Genomic DNA, 10,078 nt, shown 5'->3' with positions numbered 1-10,078 from the left:
GAAGAGGACAGATGTCTCATAAGTGCAATCTGAAGTGCTTGGAAAATTGGGCACAAGCAAACGATATGTGTTTTAATATGCCTAAATGTATACATTTAGGAACAAAGACTGTCGGCCGTACTTAGAGGATGAGGGACTCTACTCTGGGAAGCAGTGACTAGCAAAAAAAAGATTCGGGGTTATGGTGGATATTCAGCTGAACACAAGCTCCCAGTTTGGTGCCATGGTCAAAAGGGCTAATGTGATCCTCAGATGCAAACACAGAAGAATGTCGAGTAGGAGTAGAGAGGTTATTTTACCTCTGTATTTGGCACTGGACTGAGGGTCCCAGTCTGGTATCGAAAATTCAAAAAGGATGTTGATAAATTGGAGAGGGTTCAGAAAGGAGCCACAAGAATAAACTATTAGAAAACATGCCTTATAGTGATAGACTCAAGGAACTCAATAGATTTAGTTGAAAGAGAAAGTTAAGGGGTAACTTGATCCCAATTTATAAGTACCTACATGAAGAACAGGTATTTGAAAATGGGCTCTTCAATCTAGCAGGCAAAAATGTAACATTAGCCAACAGATGAAAGTTGAAACTAGACAAATTCAGCCTGGAAATAAGGTGTAATTTTTTTAACAGTGAAGGTAATTATCCATTGGGACATTTTACCAAAAGTCATGTTGGATCTTCCATTACTGGCAATTTAAAAATTGACTGGATGTTTCTCTAAAAGATCTGCTACAAAAAATTTGGAGATGTTCTCTAGAGATGTTCTCTGGTTACACAGAAGGTCAGACCAGATGATCAGAATGGCCCTTCTGGCCTTGGCATCTATGGATTGATTTCTGGCACTAGTGCCAGTGCCTGTTCCCTGGCACTGCAATCTGCCACATCTCTACCCTGCCTGTTTACATGCTCCAGACCTTTTCATGACAGACGAGACGACATTAAGATGCAGCTGCTAAAAGTCTTGACCTAATCTTTAGATTATGGATCACTCAGGTGAGCCAGTTAAACTTCCTTTTCCAGGCAAACGCAGTGTTTCTTTAGGATAAGTTCAGCAAATTTTGTGCTCCTTCCAATATGTACAGCTGAAGTTCAATACCACCACCAAGCCTGAAGAAAGCATTTAGCTATAAAGAATAATACCTTGCTTTTAATCCATAGCTCTCAAAGCACTTTAGGAGTTATGTATTATTATCTCCACTTGACAGATGGGAGGAAATAAGGCACAGAGACATACCAAGATCACTTAGCAAACCAGAGACAGGAACAGAACCTAGGTCTCCCAAGTCCCACTGCATTGGTCTAGCCCCTGGAGCACAGTGCCTCCTGCAATAGCTAGAGTGTAAGATTGATCTAAGATTACCATATCTTTACTGTGGGACTGATTTAACTAAGAGTTCAGATTCCATAGTGGGTTTCCTACTTATATTGTCATGTGGCCTCTGCATTGTTAAATGTCCACCACTGTCTGTCTTGTGTAAGGGCATGCCCCTATACATAGGGTTGGGTTGCAGAAGCCCACACACACAAAAATGTATGAAGTGGAGTTCCACTTGCTTACATATTTTTCATTAAACTGAACTGAAGAGCTGATGGTGAACTGGTCATTTGAAAAGTGTTTTATGCATTATATTGATTAAGTGTTTATGAGACCATGAAATGAAAACCAATGACAGCTTTGTTGTCCAAGGAAATCTGTACCCTCAAGTAGTAGATCTTTCTCCTCTTTTCATATACCATTGACCTCCCTCTCCCTTCAAATAGCTTTTTGATGTGTGGCCTGGAGGTGTATTTTGAAGTATGCATCTGGTACATTTAACAGTTAGGAATTGGTTATTTCCTATATATTCTTCATACAGTAAAAAACAGATTGACCAAACATGTTATTGTTAACACAGTCAACATTCACTCATCCTTCCATATAAATATGACTTTATCAGGGCTATAAGTTAGTTCAGCCCTTACCCAGTTGCTTATGGCCTGTGCTTTCCTCCCTTGGGGCCTGCCGCTGTAAGGTGTGGAAGCACCTGCAATTCCCACTAAAAGTACTTTTTTCTCCTTGTGTGAAGGTCTAACAGTGCTTCCACTGAAGTCAATAGCAAGACCAGGCCCTAAATGTTACATTGCACTACAGCATGAATGATCCCTTTGGGCTCAGCAACCCTGTTGCCTAAGTCCCATTGATGCTTTTATTTCTAGCTGCAGATGAATGGATATGAAACTGTTAACTCAGCAAATTGGTCTTTTCCTTTGCCTATCTGACTTTTGTCTCATTAGGCACAGCTATATTAGGAACTGCAGAAGTAAAGCATATCAGGATAAGAATTATGTCAAAAGGCAGTACAAAAGTGATCAAAGATTAATGTAAAAGACAGCTAGTCAGAGAGAGGCAGTATGCTGAAAAATAGACTTCAAGGGATGAGGGAGGTTGAGAGTCTCTCAAAGAGTCTGAGACTAAGTGGAAGACAGAAATGGCTTGTTAGTAGCTAGCAAATTGACATTTTAGACATCTACTAGCTGCTCCATCCTTGCTCACAACATGCTTCCAAGGTGGATAGCCTGCTCACTGGAGTAGGGATTGTTTCTTTTATATGTTTGTACACATCTAGGACTATAGTGTCGTGATCCATTTGGGGGCATGACCAGAATATGAATAATAAATAATTTTCCATTATACCTACTGTGATCACTAACATGGTGAGTGTAGGTAGATATAAATATGCAACAATGTGGTAAGAAAGGGCCGATGAATACTGCCCCCGAAGCCTGGCTGCTGATATAATAAAAAGTCCCCTCTTCCATAATCCACCCCAAGTTAGTTATATACTAACATGGTGATGGGCCCACTAAAACCATGAAATGAGGAGAGACGAGTTGCTATATTCAGAAGATAGAAAATGAAAACGGTCTGGTTGTGAAACTGGAGGAGCTTAGGCACAGCACCATGCTCACTGGGTATATTTATGTGGCAAGTTATCCATTCCAAATTCACTGTATTCAATTTGGAAATAGAGCTTTGCACTTCAACAATGCTTGCCACCTGAGCATGCAAAATGCTTTATTAAGCCACAGAACCACCTTGTGATTTTATAGCTAGGAAAACTGAGGCAGAAAGATCAAAAGCCAAGTTCTCAGAAAAGATGTAAAGAAGAGCAAGGTCCATGCACAACTGTCCATCTGTATTTTTACTTACAATTGCATGTGGAATTAACAGGTACATACAAGTTGTAACTGTCACCTGATTTATGCATAAGACTGTACACAGACATCTGGCTTTCTGTTTTTTTGTAAGTCTGGCTCTAAGTAAGATGGCTGTGGTCACATGTCAAGTACATGGCAGGGTCAGTTACAGGACAGACATCACTCAGCTGCCAGGCCCATGCTTTAATCATTTCTCCGCTCACTTCTCTCCATGAGCATTGCCATTTTTCCAGTACAAGCTCAGAATATTTCCATATATTGTGTCCCTAAACAGACCAGGCTATCAAAGGTCATACTGCTGCTGCAATCATCCATGCACACTATTAAATGGCATTTTTCATTCTTTTCCTTTGTAGGTTAGCAGCAAACTGATGTTGACTTGCTTCGATTTTCTTCGTCTAGACTGAATTTACACTAATCTGAAATTAATCAATCATACCGCTCAGGTCGTTGCTTACAAACTGTCAAAAATGTCTAATGTAGTGCCAAATCCTGCTACTGCTCTAGGTATCTATCCCCAATCTCTCTTTGATGTACCTGCATTCTTCTGGGCAATGTCAATGGGACATGTGAATTGATCGGAGACCAGACCATTAGTTCTCAGAAGTTGGTCAAGGTGTAGCAAGAGGTTGCTATTATGAACGAATTGGTTTCCAAATTTCATTAATGATCAAATTGCATTAAAATCTGAAAATTTATACACCTGCAAAGACTGATTCTGTAACCCTAACTCAGAGCAGTAGCACTGACTCATGCATATCGGTCCCATTGACTCATGTTAGTAAAGGCTACCTGACATGCGTAAGGGTTGAGGAGACAGACCCATAAAGATGATTATCAGTCTGACTGGAACTTTCTGTAACATCCACTGTAAATTGATTATTCCAGTGGAAAACAATTACCACCACAATCAAATAGTCAAGTCTTTGTCACATTAATAAAAAAACATTTAAAGTAGCATGAAACAATTTTCCAGATCTACATTGGTCTAAAGCAAATGATCAAACAGGTTAGAACATTCATATTGCACAACATTTACGCACCTTCGAAGAAACAGGTGTGTAAAGTCTTATTTCATTACACGACAGACGCCAGCATGGTTTATGGCTGGGAGTTAGTGATGGCAAACAAGCCCTGGAGTTTTTAATTAGTTTTTATTTTTTCAAATGAGGAAATGTTTATTTAAACCTAATAGGCAGAGTTAGAGCCTAAATAAATTACCAGACTTTCAATGGAAAATTATACACAGATGTATCACCTGGACATAGCAGATCTTTTCCTATGTTACAAGCATAAAAAAAGATTAGTGATGTCAGTGTAATAACTGAAAGCTTTAGACAGGCTCAAGCATCATGAAGGTCCTGAGCTCACACAGCAGCCTTTGCACTTCCTAAAGATCATTGCTAAGATGTGACTCCCCAGTTAGCGCAAATTGGAGTGTAATTTATGCACAAGGACTGACTGAAGTTTTTCCACTTGGATGACTCTTATACTCCATCTACTTCCATTAAAAGTTGAATCCCATATTCCTTGGGCATCCAAAACTCCCATTCAGTTCCAAGTGAGCTTTGGTTGCCCAAGGAATACAGAGTTAGCTCTATATTTTTATCCCTGTGGTAGATATAGTATACGATTGTATAAAGCAATCCATTGTCAAACGAAATTCAGAGAATAGGCTTGCCTGTGAGGACACACACTGAGTCCAGTTCTACAGGAGCAGACCCTTTGGGCCAAACTCAGAGGTGTTGGGTAATTTAATTACGCTCCTATTTGTGTAATTTAAGTTCACTCTTATCTGGCTCCTTTCTAAAGTGAGCAATCCCCCTGTATGGACGCTTCCTCATACTGAGTTGATTCCCACAGATAAGGTGACCAGATTTTCAAAATAAAATTAAAAAAAAAAAAAAGGACCCTTTTATAGCAATATTTTGCCTGGTTGTAAAATGCTCAAGAGCTTCCCATTCTGTTTCTTTTCTTTGATCTGTTCTTGTCTGCCTGGATTGTAAAAGCTCCACTTGGAGCAGATCAAAGGCTAAGCTCTGCCTCGTTCCCCTGCACTCTTTGTGGGGAGAAGGGAAGAGTGGGATGGGGGAAAGCCAGGTACTGTCTTCTCTTTCCTAACCCCCAGCGGGCCAGCGGAGGGTTTTTTTGCACTGACTAGACTGGGTCATTGGCTCACCTGGGAATGCACATTTTAACAGTAAGGGTAATTCATCATTGGAACAATTTACTTAATGATATGGTGGATAGGAACATAAGAATTGCCAGACTGGATCGGACCAACAGTCCATCTAGTCCAGTATACAGCCTCCAACAGTACCAGATGTTTCAGAGGAGTAGGCAAATGTGGGATAATCTGCTCCACCGCCAACATTAACTATTGAGACCAGGATAAAACCTAGAGACTGACCTGTTATCCATAGTAATGGCCAATCCCTTTATGAATCTTGCAAAGTTTGTGGCCTTAGTGATTTCATGTGGCAATGAGTTCCACAGTTTAATTGTGCATTGATAAAAGGAAATACTGTTTTTAACAGTTTTAAATTTACTCCCTTTTAATTTAATTGAATGTCTTCTCCTTCTTCTTGTGTTATAAGGCAGAGAGAACAGAAGTTCCTGATCTATCTTCTTTAGGCCATTCTATATACATTTATCCTGTCCTCACTTATTTGTCTCCTTTCTAAGGTGAACAATCCCTTCAATCTCTCTTTATGAGTTTTCTCCCTGGCCATAGATCATTCTTGTTGTCCTTCTCTGAACCCTCTCTAATACTGTTGTATCATTTTTGAGATGGGGTGACCAATGCTGCACACAGTATTCTGGATGAGACTGCACCATTGGTTTATATGATGGCACTATAATAGCATTCCTTATTCAACATAACATCTGGTTTGCTTTTTTGACCACAGCTGCACATTGAGCAGAGGCCTTCATTGCTGTCTGTAATGATGCTCATATCCTTTTCCTGAGTTGATGCGTGTTAATTTAGAACACTAAGCCCTGGTCTACACTAGGACTTTAGATCGAATTTAGCAGCGTTAAATCGATTTAAACCTGCACCCGTCCACACAATGAAGCCCTTTATTTCGACTTAAAGGGCTCTTAAAATCGATTTCCTTACTCCACCCCTGACAAGTGGATTAGCGCTTAAATCGACGTTGCCGGCTCGAATTTGGGGTACTGTGGACACAATTCGATGGTATTGGCCTCCGGGAGCTATCCCAGAGTGCTCCATTCTGACCGCTCTGGACAGCGCTCTCAACTCAGATGCACTGGCCAGGTAGACAGGAAAAGAACCGCGAACTTTTGAATCTCATTTCCTGTTTGGCCAGCGTGGCAAGCTGCAGGTGACCATGCAGAGCTCATCAGCAGAGGTGACCATGATGGAGTCCCAGAATCGCAAAAGAGCTCCAGCATGGACTGAACGGGAGGTACGGGATCTGATCGCTGTTTGGGGAGAGGAATCTGTGCTATCAGAACTCCGTTCCAGTTTTCGAAATGCCAAAACCTTTCTGAAAATCTCCCAGGGCATGAAGGACAGAGGCCATAACAGGGACCCGAAGCAGTGCCGCGTGAAACTGAAGGAGCTGAGGCAAGCCTACCAGAAAACCAGAGAGGCGAACGGCCGCTCTGGGTCAGAGCCCCAAACATGCCGCTTCTATGATGAGCTGCATGCCATTTTAGGGGGTTCAGCCACCACTACCCCAGCCGTGTTGTTTGACTCCTTCAATGGAGATGGAGGCAATACAGAAGTAGGTTTTGGGGACGAAGAAGATGATGAAGAGGAGGTTGTAGATAGCTCACAGCAAGCAAGCGGAGAAACCGGTTTTCCCGACAGCCAGGAACTGTTTCTCACCCTAGACCTGGAGCCAGTACCCCCCGAACCCACCCAAGGCTGCCTCCTGGACTCAGCAGGCGGAGAAGGGACCTCTGGTGAGTGTACCTTTTAAAATGCTATACATGGTTTAAAAGCAAGCATGTGAAAGGATTACTTTGCCCTGGCATTTGCGGTTCTGCCTTTGCAAAAGGTTTCTGGGGAGGGCAGCCTTATTTCGTCCTTCATGGTAGGACACTTTACCACTCCAGGCCAGCAACACGTACTGGGGAATCACTGTAGAACAAAGCATTGCAGTGTATGTTTGCTGGCATTCAACCAAAATCCGTTCACGCGGTGGGAGGAGGCAAAATGCGACCTTGTAATGAAAGCACATGTGCTATGTATGTAATGTTAACTTTCAAGGTTTACCCTGAAAGAGTGTAGCCACTGTTTTATAAAATGTGTCTTTTTAAATACCGCTGTCCCTTTTTTTTTCTCCACCAGCTGCATGTGTTTCAATGATCACAGGATCTTCTCCTTCCCAGAGGCTAGTGAAGCTTAGAAAGAAAAAAAAACGCACTCGCGATGAAATGTTCTCCGAGCTCATGCTGTCCTCCCACACTGACAGAGCACAGACGAATGCGTGGAGGCAAATAATGTCAGAGTGCAGGAAAGCACAAAATGACCGGGAGGAGAGGTGGAGGGCTGAAGAGAGTAAGTGGCGGGCTGAAGAGAGTAAGTGGCGGGCTGAAGACAGGGCTGAAGCTCAAAGGTGGCGGCAGCGTGATGAGAGGAGGCAGGATTCAATGCTGAGGCTGCTGCAGGACCAAACCAGTATGCTCCAGTGTATGGTTGAGCTGCAGCAAAGGCAGCTGGAGCACAGACTGCCACTGCAGCCCCTCTGTAACCAACCGCCCTCCTCCCCAAGTTCCATAGCCTCCACACCCAGACGCCCAAGAACACGGTGGGGAGGCCTCCGGCCAACCAGCCACTCCCCCACAGAGGATTGCCCAAAAAAAAGAAGGCTGTCATTCAATAAATTTTAAAGTTGTAAACTTTTAAAGTGCTGTGCTTAAAGTGCTGTGTGGCATTTTCCTTCCCTCCTCCACCACCCCTCCTGGGATACCTTGGTAGTCATCCCCCTATTTGTGTGATGAATGAATAACGAATGCATGACTGTGAAGCAGCAATGACTTTATTGGCTCTGCAAGCAATGATTAAAGGGAGGAGGGGAGGGTGGTTAGCTTACAGGGAAGTAGAGTGAACCAAGGGGCGGGGGGGTTCATCAAGGAGAAACAAACAGAACTTTTACACCGTAGCCTGGCCAGTCATGAAACTGTTTTTCAAAGCTTCTCTGATGCGTACCGCGCCCTCCTGTGCTCTTCTAACCGCCCTGGTGTCTGGCTGCGCGTAACCAGCAGCCAGGCGATTTGCCTCAACCTCCCACCCCGCCATAAACGTCTCCCCCTTACTCTCACAGATATTGTGGAGCACACAGCAAGCAGTAATAACAGTGGGAATATTGGTTTCGCTGAGGTCTAAGCGAGTCAATAAACTGCGCCAGCGCGCCTTTAAACGTCCAAATGCACATTCTACCACCATTCTGCACTTGCTCAGCCTGTAGTTGAACAGCTCCTGACCACTGTCCAGGCTGCCTGTGTACGGCTTCATGAGCCATGGCATTAAGGGGTAGGCTGGGTCCCCAAGGATACATATAGGCATTTCAACATCCCCAACAGTTATTTTCTGGTCTGGGAATAAAGTCCCTTCCTGCAGCTTTTGAAACAGACCAGAGTTCCTGAAGATGCGAGCATCATGCACCTTTCCCGGCCATCCCACGTTGATGTTGGTGAAACGTCCCTTGTGATCCACCAGAGCTTGCAGCACTATTGAAAAGTACCCCTTGCGGTTTATGTACTCGGCGGCTTGGTGCTCCGGTGCCAAGATAGGGATATGGGTTCCATCTATAGCCCCACCACAGTTAGGGAATCCCATTGCAGCAAAGCCATCCACTATGACCTGCACATTTCCCAGGGTCACTACCCTTGATATCAGCAGATCTTTGATTGCGTGGGCTACTTGCATCACAGCAGCCCCCACAGTAGATTTGCCCACTCCAAATTGATTCCCAACTGACCGGTAGCTGTCTGGCGTTGCAAGCTTCCACAGGGCTATCGCCACTCGCTTCTCAACTGTGAGGGCTGCTCTCATCTTGGTATTCATGCGCTTCAGGACAGGGGAAAGCAAGTCACAAAGTTCCATGAAAGTGCCCTTACGCATGCGAAAGTTTCGTAGCCACTGGGAATCGTCCCAGACCTGCAACACTATGCGGTCCCACCAGTCTGTGCTTGTTTCCCGAGCCCAGAATCGGCGTTCCACAGCATGAACCTGCCCCATTAGCACCATGATGCATGCATTGTCAGGGCCCATGCTTTCAGAGAAATCTGTGTCCATGTCCTGATCACTCACGGGACCGCGCTGACGTCGCCTCCTCGCCCGGTATCGCGTTGCCATGTTCTGGTGCTGCATATACTGCTGAATAATGCGTGTGGTGGTTAATGTGCTCCTAATTGCCAAAGTGAGCTGAGCGGGCTCCATGCTTGCCTTGGTATGGCGTCCGCACAGAAAAAAGGCGCGGAACGATTGTCTGCCGTTGCTCTGACGGAGGGAGGGGCGACTGACGACACGGCTTACAGGGTTGGCTTCAGGGAGCTAAAATCAACAAAGGGGGTGCCTGTACATCAAGGAGTATTTCAGGCAGGACTGCACGGAGGGTTCCAATAAGAAATGGTGCACCTAAGTTATCGTTGTTATTGGAACAAGGAGGTTAGCCTGGCCTCTGATTGATACATGGCTAGATTTACCTCGCTGCACCTTCTCTGTGAGTGACTGCAGTGTGACCTAGAGGAATGAGTCCCCTAGACAGGGGAGGAGGCAAATGAGTACAAAACAAATCTGGTCTATTTCTTGTTTTGACCCACTCCATCTATCTTTTACATCTTTGGCTGGCAGCAGACGGTGCAGAAGGACTGCATGCCATCCACATCTCATGGCTGCTTGGCAGA

This window comes from Caretta caretta, chromosome 6 (genome assembly GCF_965140235.1).
Source record: "Caretta caretta isolate rCarCar2 chromosome 6, rCarCar1.hap1, whole genome shotgun sequence".
NCBI lineage: Eukaryota > Metazoa > Chordata > Testudines > Cheloniidae > Caretta > Caretta caretta.
The sequence above is the reverse complement of the archived record's forward strand: the minus strand, read 5'-3'. Positions refer to the sequence as shown.